Genomic DNA, 11951 nt, shown 5'->3' on the forward strand with positions numbered 1-11951 from the left:
CCACCACCCCATAGAATTTCCTGTCAACTTCCAGAATTGTTTGTTCAACTGTCTCTCCTTCCCACTAGATAGTCAGCTCTGGGAAGACAGAGGATCTGCTCTATTTATTGCTGTGTCCTGTACACTTGGCTTCCTGTCAGATCCCTAGTAACCATTCAATAAATATTACACAAAAGAGAACACCACCCCCCGGAAGTTCAGTTCCTAGTGCCATCCATTCTTAGTTGTGATGTCCAAAGAACACTACTTTGAAATAGTTTCTTCACTGATAAAGGAAAAGTCTATTTCTGAGAGTCCATTCAACTGTGCCAGCCTATTACCTATTTTCTCTTTATCTATAACTCATATCTGGACCTACCCAGAACAAGTCATGCCTCAGGAACGCAAGGCACTTGCTCACTCTGAGGGCTCGGCATTCTTTGGAGAACCTTTCACTCTTCAAATATTATCTTTCTGATGTGATCCTTGGCCGAATCACAGATCCCTCCAGCTCACTGGGGCTGGGTCACTTGATGCAAGGCCAGCTAGGTCAGCAAACACATCCTACCTACTTTCTCTGTTCCTGGAAGCCTTAGTCTTATGCCTTCCCATAAGGAGCTGCAGAAGAGGGCGGAAGTGCCAAGCCCCCTCAAGGGCGGAGGTTGAGGGGGAAGGAAGAGCCGTGACTCAGACTGTGAGGAATGTCAGTGTGCAGCACAAGTACAACCGGCTGAGGCTCAGGACAGGCTGAGCATCTTGGGAAGTGGCGAGGCCTCGACATTGCAGTTGGAGCAAGAAGGTTGAGCCATAGCTGTTCCCTTATTCTATCTGTGTTCCCATTAATGTAAAGTTGAACCTCTTTGAGTCCCTGGTGCTCTATTGGTAAAATGTCTACACTCACATTTAGCTTACAGACCCCCAGTATAATTTAGAAGTGTGGACAGAACTCACATCTATTGAATACCTACTATGTGATCTCTACTTGGTTTCATCCTCAGGAAAGGTTCGCGTGTTTACAGGGAAGAGGAGTCAGCCTTTGCTCTTGGTCTCTGCATACCAGTGCATACCACGTGGGTGTCAGAACACTTTCTTTCTGAGCCTCAGAGATAAGGGTTTCATGGTCCAACATCTCTGTTTAATCCCATGTTCTCCTTGGTCCAGCAGGACTATAATGGCTTGGGGTTTAGAGCTATCAGAGTTTAAAAGTAAGGCTCTAACTGTTCCAGAATTGCTGACTCTATGCACAGTGGCTTGGTTTTGGGCTCTCCCATCTAACGCTCTGTTAGACAGGGTCTCCTGGATCAGGGTGCTGCTTAGCCATGATGCTGGGAAGGGCCTTATTCAGTTGAGGATCTTCTTCTTAACTTAGATGTTATCAGGAACTATTTGCCTCTAGAATTTGCCCTAAAATTTCAAGGCTACCAATCTAATTGAAAATTATTTCCATTTTAAATAAATTACTGAGAAGCAGGTCACTTACTTATGAAATGACAACAAGAAGTTCCTAAAGGATTGAGCATATAGACTGTGGTCTTGAAAAATGTAAAAATAGTTTATGGACGATAAATTCGCAGTACCAGGCAAGCAGTTGGAGTTCTGCGTGTTCTGAAGATATGGCCTATGCTCTGACTCAGAGGGCAGTTTTCCTCAATGACAGAATGGTGTGGAAGCCAATAGCAAGGGTGGGACAAATCTTTATAATCTAATCCTCAAATTACAGAAATTACATTTAAATTAAAAAAAAATCTAGACAGGGTCTCACATGGTAGCTTAGGTTAGCCTTTAACTTGTGATGATCCTCCTGCCTCAACCTTTGGAGGGCTGGAATTGTAGGTGTGAGTTGTCATGCCTAGCCCATTTGGGGAAAATCTGGTTCTATTGCTATGAACTGGATCCTCTTCAGGTGGAGGATCTTCTTGGTCCTTATAGCCTTTTATCAGGGAACGTGATAATAGTTTGATTAGTTAGGAAGCTTAGCAGCCACAGGGATCCTACAAGCTACACAGACTCAAAGGTTTACTGTGCCTTCTTGATGATCGGTATTAATCACTAAGGCTTAAGCATCTACAAAAACTGGGGAGAGGTAAGCATGACAGACTTCAGAAGCCCTCTGTGCAGTCAGGACCTTACACTTGCAAATGATGCTGACTGAGCCACCTCCTCATACTTCCGGCACATTTCTGGTGACCACAGGCCACTCCCACCAGAGAAGCAGCTAAGCCAACTGTAGCTCTTCTCTTCTCCCTCCTTTCTGCCAAGTCCAATACCCCACTCTCATCTCTAGCTCTGTAGCAGACCACGTGCTACGGTCACACCTTCTCTCTGACCCCCATCTCCAATGGATCAAATAGAACTCCTCTTCCAACCTTCCTTCCTCCTACTCATGCCACCATCCCAACCTCCAACACCAGCAGGCGTTCCCTGGGAAACATGCCAACCAGGCAGGCTGAGGAAACAGGTAGGCTAACTACAGCTCTTCACTCTTGCTCTTCTCCATATCCAATCCCCCAGCCTCATCCCCAGCTCTTCAGCAGATTAGCTGCTGTGGGCCTCTTCTCACTCTCTGCCCCCATCCCAGGAGACTAAACAGATGCTGATGAAATACCCTGATTTTCAAAGGAACCAAGAGTCCTGCTTGGAAACCAAGGAAAAAAAACAACGCCCACCTAACAAAGATAAGATCAGATATCAGCATCTAGAATTACAATCCTCCCAAACCCGGATGCCTAGATGCCAGCTTGAAACCCAGCCAGTAACAGCCAGGACAATGTGTTCCCACTGGAGCCCGGCAGCCCCACCAATTCAGGCCCCGAGCTGCCACACAGCAGAGGCATAGACAAAGACCTCACAGTGGCCTTCAGGAGTACAATAGGGGTCCTTAAAGAGGAAATGGACAAATACCCTGAAGAAATCCATGGAAGCACAAACAGTGGGAATAAATAAATAAAATAGTTCAAGATCTGAAAGTGGAAATAGAATCAATAAAGAAAACTGAAACTGAGGGAAATCTGGGAATGAGAGATTTGGGAACTCAAACAGGAGCCTCAGAGTCAAGCCTCCCCAACAGAACACAGGAGATGGAAGAGAGAGACTCTCAGGCATTGGAGACGTGATAGAAAACATTGATATCTTGGTCAGAGAAAAGGTTAAATCTAAAAAAAAAAATCCTGGCACAAAACATCTAGGAAATCTGGGACACTGTGAAAAGACCAAATCTAAGAATAATAGAAATAGAGGAAGGAGAAGAAACATGGGTCAAAGGCACAGAAAAGATTTGTAACCAAAGTACAGAGGAAAAGTTCCCTTACTTAAAGGAGGAGATGCCTATCAGTGTACAAAAGGCACACAGAACATCCAATAGACTGGACCAGAAAAGAAAATCCCTTTGGCCCATAGTAATCAAAACACTAAACATGCAGGAAAAATAATATTAAAAGTTGCAAGGGGAAAAGGCCAAGTAACATATGAAGGCAGACCTATTAAAATTATACCTGACTTCTCAATGGAGACTCTTAGCTGATGTTCTACAGAATCTAACAGACCAGGCTACTATACCCAACAGAACTTTCAATCACTATAGGTGGAGAAAACAAGATCTTTCATGATAAAAACAAAATTTAAACAGAGGGGATGGAGAACACCAAGAAAACAAATTCATATCAATCAACAAGATTAACACACACACACACACACACACACACACACACACACACACACACACAAAATTGATGAACTCAAGAGACTGAGGTAGCATAAACAGGGCCTGCATGGGTCTGCACCACATGGGGTCTAATGCTGCAAAGAGAAATGAACCAAGCCCTAATTCCTAAACCAGAATTGATAACCACTTGCAAATGATGCAGTTTTTCCAAGGGAGCCCCACTGGGCACACAGACCACTCTCAAGGGTAGACTGTGTGCCCAGCGGTAGATGCCAACAGAAAACGGACCCAAGGGCATCGTTGGAGGTTCCTTGTCTCTTAATGTTGTATTAGGGCTTTTCCATTCTTTTGAAAAGTGATCTATTTTTATTTTTATTTACTTCATTTGTAAATATGTTTCTTCTTTTCCTTTTCTCTCTTTTTTAAACTATACAAGACCATTGTGCATGAATTATAACTTCCGGTGAAGTTAATTTATGGGATTCCTGAGTGTTCAAGGAGGTCTTTATTTCTATGTCTTTGCCTTCTGTTTGCTTGTTTTATCTTATTCCTATGTGATAGTTTTTGTTTTATCTTATTATGTTATGTTTTGTTAATATCTCTTAGAAGCCTGCTTGTTTTTTGATGAAGGAGGGCGGGTCAGGAAGGGAAAGGTAGGAAGAATAGAGGGAGGGGAAACTGTAATCAGGATATATTATGCTAAAAAAAACTATTTCAGGAAAAGGAAAAAAAATCATAATTTGAGTCAGCTATATATAGGAACAGAGTATTAATTATAACATAATCCGTTCTCAAGCTATATACAATTAAAATCTCATATGTTAATGAAGTGGCTATTCCTGATTGTCAACTTGACTATATATCTGGAATGAACTACAATCCAGAATTGGAAGGCTCACCTTAGATCCTGGTCTTGAGACTGGGAGATACAAGTTTCTGACCTGGATCTTGGTATGGAGATCTTGAGGCAAAGTGGCTATGAATCCCAGAATCCTAAGACAAGGAGATCTCTGTGTTCAAGGTCACCTGGGACAAAGCAAGTCCCAGACCCAGGTGTGGTGGTACACACCTTTAATCTGTGACTCACCTTCTACTGGAGACCTACGGAAGGACATTGGAAGAAGGAAGAGTCTCTTTTTTACTGCCTTCCGGCCTTGTGGGACTGAGCCATTGCTAGATCCTTGGACTTCCATTCACAGCTGCTGCTGACCATTGTTGGGGAGTTGGACTACAGACTGTAAGCCATCAACAAATCCCCCTATTATATAGAGACTACAGAAGTTCTGTGACCCTAAGAACCCTGACTAAGAAAAATCATTAAAAATTAAAAGGCAAACAATAAGCCATAAAATTTGTTTGTCAGATAAAAAACTTAAGACAATGGCTTTATTTTCAAATAGTTATGCATGATGATAAGAAACATCATTAAAAGTCAAAGAAAGGTAGAGAGGTGGTTCTGATGTTGTCTTGTTCCCCAGTTGGTTCTTGATTTGTCAGCAAAGAAGCCATGGGCCAATTACTGGGCAGCAGGGGTAGGCGGGACTTCCAGGTCCCTGGAGGCAAGTGGAGAGGCACAAAGAGAGGAGAAGAGAGTTCTCTATGCTTCTGATGGAGAAAAGTTCACCAGCCATGTGAGATTTCGTAGGAAGTGACTACACAGGCCACCTACAGGTGGGGATGGTCAGGGGATGAAATTTAGGGCAGGTGGAAGATGTAGATCTAAGAATCTTGGTAAGGACACGCTAGCCTCGGCAGTTTAATAATACTTGACAATTGTGCCAAGAAGACAAATTGAAAATAAGCAACCTATATGTGTGTCTTTTATCTGTGGATTCAAGGGAAGCTGAATGGGGGCTGATAGGGTGTTGTCGTAAATAAATAAAAATAAAGTAAAAGTAAAAATGTATAAACGAAAACCGGGGGTGGAATGTTTTCCCTCAGGGTGTTTTTCCCTGCTAGGGTTCCACACCTCGCTTCCCCAGATATCTTCTGGATATCTTGGCAGAAACACAACCCAGCCACACACTTTCTTATACTGAGACTCTTACACAAAGAGCATACAACTGGTGTTTTACCCTGCTAGGTTCCACACCTCAGTGCCCCAGATATCTGCTGGATATCTTGGCATAAACTCAGCCCAGCCACACTTACTTAAATTGAGACTCTTTCTTAAAAAAAAAACACACTCATTTAGCATTAAAGCAATCCAGCGTCTAGATTTGGCAGATCCACATTACACTGTCCTAATCCCAGTTCCCAAATTACTCATCCCTGCACCTTTTATTTACCAAGTCTCCAGCTTCTTCTCCCCCCTGGTACCTCTAACTCCTCTCAGTTCCCCATCGTCTCTCCAACTCCCTCTCTTCTTCCTCCTGGCTTCCTTCTCTAACCCCTCCTCCCTCAACTGTCAATCCTCACCCCCCCCTCCTCAGGTTCCACTCGCTCAACTGTCTCCAACTGTCAACTGTCAACCTAACCTCTGAATCTAATCCCCCCCTCACTCCCAACTCCTACCTCTGCCCAAACTTCCCGCTCTTGCCTTTATTTATCAAATTCTGAGAAAACCCCAAGGCAAACCACAACATTTCCCCCTTTTGTCCAGTTAAAAAACTTTTTCCTATACATAGGTGAACTAAGCATCATTATTACCATTCTGCAATTTATAAAACCAACAATATGCTGATCACCCAGTCCACCAACTCTGTTCACCAACCATGTTATCCACACCACATCTTGGCAAGGCAAACCACAACAATAGGGTAGCCCATTCCCAGAGCTTAGGAGGGGTAGCAAAAAGTTACACATAATAGAAAAGGTGAATGCATGGGCAATTTCTACCACATGAGTACCAAGCTTACACCTAATCAAAATAATAAAACTATTTAAAAGTCTTCTTACTCTTGAAATGAAAGATGTAAAAATCACAACTCATGATGTTAAAGGGAGAGCATTTTGGGAAACTATTGAAGTTAGTTTGACAAGCTGTATGATGGGCCTAACAAAGTTTATGTCCTTTGATCCAAAAACTCCAGCAGGAGAATTTTTCTCCTTAAGAAGTCCTTGTGAGAAACACAGGAGATATTTCTACACAATCAATCAGAATGAGTCACAATGGAGACGATATTGGGGGAGGGGGGGTGTCCCTCCCAAACCTTATTGCAAAAGAATGGCTATCTTGTGGTAAATCGAATAGCATAAAACCATTTTCTTTGGCAAATGTCAGCCACGGTGAGGTATGGTCTTATTTTTGTAACACTTACCTGTTTACGAACTCACACAGCAGATATGTGCTGGAAGGAAACGCGTTATGCTAACAGTGGTAATTTCTAGATTGCGGGGTTGTGAGTGTTTTTCATTATCCTTGTCTGCCTTTACTTTCTCCCATCCCAAGGAACGAGGAGTGCATATTTCCTTATAAGATTAAGAAAAAAGAAGTTAAAGTTAATTTAAGACAATAGTATCCAGCAGAGAGTCATAATTTTATTATTGCAAAGCAGTTGAGCAGCAAAGTGACAGCTCATGGTGAATACGGACAACGGTCAGTCAGCACTGAGCACGTGTAATATTACTCACCATGGCAACTACTGAGTGCCGACTACATGCAAGGGATCCGACTAAACATTTTAAATTGTAGCACAAATTACTGCCTGCCTCGCGGAATTAAGCAAAGACCATAATCACTCCCACTGTATAAACAAGGAAAAGAAGGCTCCCTGGGAAGAAGCGATTTGTTAGCAAAAACCCAGAGCTTCAGCTGGTGGAACCTCTCCTTGAACAGGGTTGTTCGGCGTGAAGGCCCCTGTTCTTCACTGTCAACATTCACCGGCAGACGCTTCTCACGTGGATGGTGTGAGGTTTTGGTTATCCAGCGCTTCCACAGCGGGCCTGTAGCACACAGCCATATGCATCACAGGCGTGGCTTACCAGAGACTGAATGCAACCCTTCCGAGGGTTAGAGGCCATTTACTGTCAGAGAACTAGTTTCTAGGAGAAAATCTCATTTCCCCCAAAGATGAAGCAAAGCAGGTTTTTCCCTCCCTATTTTTCTTAATAAAAGCTGAGAACCCATCACGGGAGAGTTGGGGTTCCCTATGCAAAGCTTTCAATAAAGAAAATATTATCAATGGGCCCTCCTTTAAGCCCACTCCCTCAGAGGGATGCAGTTTTTTCTTTTCAGACTCTAGCTATAACTAAGGCCTTGTCTTCACAGAGTATCATCTTTCTTTGTACTTTAAGTAAAAGTGATGTGTGGGCTGGATGACTTGGTCTTCAAGACCTGTGTGCACCTCACAAGGCTGTGGTGAGGGTTAGTGATGGACTCTATGAAGACAGGATAATGCCAGTCTTGGCTCACACACTTCTCTGCTTCTCAGCCTGGGGCCCTGCACACAGTAGGTGCTCAGGAGATCTTTACTGCCTAGGAGGATGAATAAGTGAAGCCCAGAGGTGGATCAAAGGAAGTGGATGGCTACTTATTAAACTCTAGCTGTCCTGTGCTAGGACTCGTGGCCCTGGCCCCTTAGTCCACGCATCCCTGAGGGCCAGGACCAGCTGGTCTCTGGGGTTTCTTTTAGCTCTGACATCTGTGTTTGTGACTAAGTCCTCCTGCGGTGAGCTGGCACTCAGGGAGAAAGATGATCTTCTCAGCATGTGCACGGAACGACCCACTACGTTTAGAGCCTGTATCCCATCCAGGCCTTGCTCTGTCCCTTCAAACCCCATCAAGGCCTCTCTCACGCACATGGCAGTCGACATCGGTCAGGGACACTGGGTGCCAAGATGACTCTTGCTTGTGAGCGTGTCTGCAAAGGCCTAGAGATAGGGAGCCATGGGAGTTTGGCTTCCAGTCTGAGTGGTCAGAGCGCTGTGCATACAGACTTCATAGTGGGTTAGCTGTGGTGACTCCTCGGGGTGACTCAACAGATGTCACATGCAGTTTAGAAACTTGGAGGGGCTAAGGATACTGTGGTGAAAGGGGTGGGGGAATTCTCATGTCTTAAGGATCATTTTTGGTAAGTACTGCCCTTTGTGTTTTAAAATGGAAGGATTTGAGAGGACTGGCCCAAATACAAAGGGATTGAAAAAGGAAAACATAAGAGATAAACAAAGGAAACAGATCAGAGGGTACGGGGTGGGGGAGGATTTCCTTTTCCCGTCATTGCATCGTTCAGCACTGACAGTCCATCACGAAGACAGATTGGCAGGGTAAAACCATAGCCGTCTTATTTAATCTAAAGTTTTGCATGACTGCAGGACTTTCAGGAATGAAGACCCAAAGACATGGGCGGAACTATGGATGGGCAGGCAGAGAGGTGATTGGCTAACGAAAAGCTGAATGGAGAGAAACAAACCTGGGGAGACTTAGGGAGGCACGCTTTTCAGGTTTTTGGGTATCCAGAAGGTTCTTATGACTCGTGTTCAGCAAGGTAAGTCAGAGAGCTCTTAAGGCCTTGAGGTAGAGGGAGAAGGGCTGGAAAGGGTGTTCCATGTGTGCAGTCCTCTGTCTACTCCTGGGCACTGAACTTCCCACACCCAACTTCTGTGAACAGTCCTACTGCAAACGAACCCTTGAATTGCCCCTTTCTGAGCACACCCCCTTTCTCCTCTTAGGGTTCTGACTTACACAAATTGATAAGTCAATGAGATGTAGCCACATAGAATACTTAAAAATAAAATTTAGACTGTGGGCGCCCTCAAAATAAGTCAATAAACAAACAAACAAGCAAGCAAGCCAAGGTGTGTGGGTGGGCTGCAAGCTGGACTGGGAGCTTCTAAATGACACAGCCACAGAAACAGGTCTCCAATCATCTCCCCCTCCTGCAGAGCACACAGAGCCTTCACGCATCAGCCCTTCACCTTGGCTCCCTTTACCCTCTGACCCCCCATCTCCCTCCAGATGAGCAGTTAGAGTTCTAAGGTCTGCTGTTTGTCACTGTGACCTTATTTGAAAGGGATATTTTTGCACACTGAAATGAGGTCATACTGGATACAGAAGGGCCCCTATTCTAATGACTGCTGTCTGTATGGGAGGGGGATTTGGACATGGGTTGGGGGTCAGGGGCCCTATGAAGGGAGAAGGCTATGTGAAGATGGAGGAAGGGGCTGGAGTGGGAAGAATCAGAAGTCTGGAGGGAAGCATGGGACAATTGTCCCCTCAGTCACCAGAAAAGACGGTTTTAATTATGGCGGCATGCCAAATTCCTATTGTTTTAAGCTACCCTGTTTATGGTCATTTGTTACAACAACTGTATAAAATGAATACAGCTTTAAATGGCACCAAAGTGCTTCATGATTTGGCTGTGACTACCTTTCTGGCAGGTGAGAACTCTGCCACTGAACTCTGCCATCTGGTACCCTTTCTGGTTCTGTCTCCATAGCATACTCCTCCCCACATTCTGGTTCTCCCCTACCCTGTTGTTTCAGATTTCAAGCCCTCTGACTGGACTTGCTGTGCAGAGCATCGTTTTATTTGTGTGGGTGTGGCTGTCTTCTCCACCTATGTAGAGTTAGCAGAGATGCCCCTCCCAGCGGAGTGCTCCTGCAGCTCTCCCAACCATGTTGTGTCCATTTCCCTGGGATGACCATATGTTTATATCCCTTCCTCAACAATAACCTCCCTAAGCCAAGGCCTTGCTCTGACTTGCATCCTTGGGGTCTAGGAGAGTGCCTGGCACAGGGTAGATGACCAATAGTGCTTACCAGGGTTGGTGGGGTGGCATCTGTTTGGTACCTACTAGAAAACAGGGTGCTTTTCCTGGTACTTTGTATGGATTCCCTTTGTAGATACAGGTGTCAGATTATACAGAGTGTTTTCAAAGTTATTTGATTATAAACGACAACACCGGAGTTGCCATAGGGCAAGCTTGAACTTGCATATGAGCCCCCTCTGTTCAATGAGCCTTGTCCTTGCATGGATAAAGAGAGGTCAAATTAAGGAGGGCCTGGGCTCTGTATCCCCCGCCCCTTTTTTAAAATTGTTGTTCACAGTAAGTCTTTCCAGAACAGTCAGCTGGGAGCCTTCAATGGATGAGACTCAAATAATTTTGTATTTACTCTTTTTGCCTTTGCTTAACAAACAGAGATGTTTATTCTTCTCAAAAACACATTTTTCTAAGTGGAGCAATATGGATAGGACACTCAGTCCTTAACAATCAGTTTGGAAATGTTGGTTTAAAGTCAGTGTAGCAACACTGTTTTTCATCTCGGTGTCACCCCGTGTCTATGCACTCGGCAATGACAGTGCCAGCCAATTCCACTCCCCACCCCTATCTATGTTTCAGCTTACCTTTGCAGGACAGTGGGCTCTGGGAAGGGTCTGGGGCCACCGTCAAGCAGGAGACAGGATGTGGGGCCACTTTTTACTGAGGAGTCGATGTCTCAGCTTTAGTTCCAGCCCCACGTCTTTCTCGTTCCTTCTCATTTGGTCCACTCTGCAAACTGTGGAAGCCATGGCTCACAGGACTGACTGCGTTTTGTTGAGGCACATATCCAGCAGGCCTGAACTGAGTGATGGGAACCTAGACAGCAGGAAGGATAGGGCTCTTGTCCTCACGATGTTAACATCTGACAAGGCAGAAAGGAATTAAAACAGACAGAAAACACACAGCCAAGCCTTGGCATTCAAACCCAGCTGTATAAGCCTAGGAGTTCTAGAATTTTCTTGTCTTTCTTTTCTTTGGTAATGCCCTATTTTGTCATACTCACTTCTCTAGTGTTTTCTTAGAATATTGTTATTGGAAAACTTCTGTGCAGTAGATCTTACATAAGCTGACTTACTTCTTTTTAACCACAGGAAGGTTAAATGTTGGAACTTTGTGATCTTGGGCGAGTCCTAGGATCCCTAGACCTCATGTTCTTCTTGTGTAGTGTTTTGTTGATATGAGGTTGAACTGAGAGACTGTGGGAAGAGGCCTGTAAACATCAGGAAGCTGCCCAACTGCTGGGGATCATTACAGCAAACAAACAATTGCCTACTCTCTTCAGTTGGAGTTATTCTAAACAGCACGAGAGAGTGATATTGCTAAGATAATAGCTAAAATAATAACTATCATTGTTATGGTGACTGCCAGCATTTAATTATCACATAAATATTTTGGGATAAACATGTAGAACTTGTGGAATAAGCCAAAAAAGATATGTAAATAGAAAGCAAGTTCAAATAAATTGTATCCCTTAAGGCTCTTGACTGCAGCCTTAAAAAAAATCACATACACAGTTCTAATATGCTTAGCACTGGGGCAGTCAGAACATAGTAGAAGTAGCAGAATCCCTTTCCGAAAGAAAAATGGGCTCCTGTCTAGCTCCCCAACAT

The sequence above is a fragment of the Rattus rattus genome, chromosome 1 (genome assembly GCF_011064425.1).
Source record: "Rattus rattus isolate New Zealand chromosome 1, Rrattus_CSIRO_v1, whole genome shotgun sequence".
NCBI lineage: Eukaryota > Metazoa > Chordata > Mammalia > Rodentia > Muridae > Rattus > Rattus rattus.